The sequence below is a fragment of the Magnolia sinica genome, chromosome 7 (assembly GCF_029962835.1).
Source record: "Magnolia sinica isolate HGM2019 chromosome 7, MsV1, whole genome shotgun sequence".
Classification (NCBI taxonomy): Eukaryota; Viridiplantae; Streptophyta; class Magnoliopsida; order Magnoliales; family Magnoliaceae; genus Magnolia; species Magnolia sinica.
Window position 1 is genome coordinate 18010031 of NC_080579.1, and position 713 is coordinate 18010743.

The following is a 713-nucleotide window of genomic DNA, read 5'->3' on the forward strand; positions in this document are numbered from 1 at the left end:
TTTTCGGGTTCTACCTTATTAAGTTCCATGGCCTCGACTTTTCTTGTGAGTTTGGACACTCTTGCATTTATATCATCTTCCTCTTTTAAAACATAAATTCCTCGCCTTTCCTTTGATTGAGTAGGCTTAGAAGTGGTAGTTCTTGAGGAGGTATCCCATGATTGCGCGTTTTCAGCAAGTTTATCAAAATAATCATACGCATCATTGGCTTCCTTGTTCATGAATTCCCCATTACACATCATCTCCACAAATTGGCGCATGGGTGAGGTAATCCCTCATAGAAAAAGCTTGTTATACACCATGTTTCGTAGCCATGTTGTGGATATAAATTTATGAGATTCTTAAATCGCTCCCAACATTGAAAGAAGGTCTCATCCTCTTTTTACACAAAATTCATGATTGCTTTCCTTAAGGTATTTATTTTATGATAGGGGAAGAACTTTTTAAGAAATTCCCTTGTCATCTCAGCCCATGTGCCAATGGACCTTAGTCTTAAGGAATGTAACCACGACTTAGCCTTTTCTTTAAAAAAGAAATGGAACAATTTCAGCCTAATTGTGTCCTCAGACACATTTGGGAAGTGTAATGTAGATATTATTTCATCAAACTCTTTCATATGCAAGTATGGACTTTCAGATTCTAGCCCATGAAACTTAGGTAGGAGTTGAATTACTCCTGGTTTAATATCCACAGCTCCTGCATTCAATGGGAAT

General features: G+C 37.3%; 1 non-coding gene across 1 annotated transcript; it reads left to right on the forward strand.

Annotated features, from left to right (window-relative positions):
• The first annotated feature begins 308 nt into the window (after positions 1–308).
• On the forward strand, positions 309–416 carry LOC131252366 (small nucleolar RNA R71). Its single transcript, XR_009174390.1, has one exon. It is a non-coding gene; the product is annotated as a small nucleolar RNA R71 (small nucleolar RNA).
• The last annotated feature ends 297 nt before the right edge of the window (positions 417–713 follow it).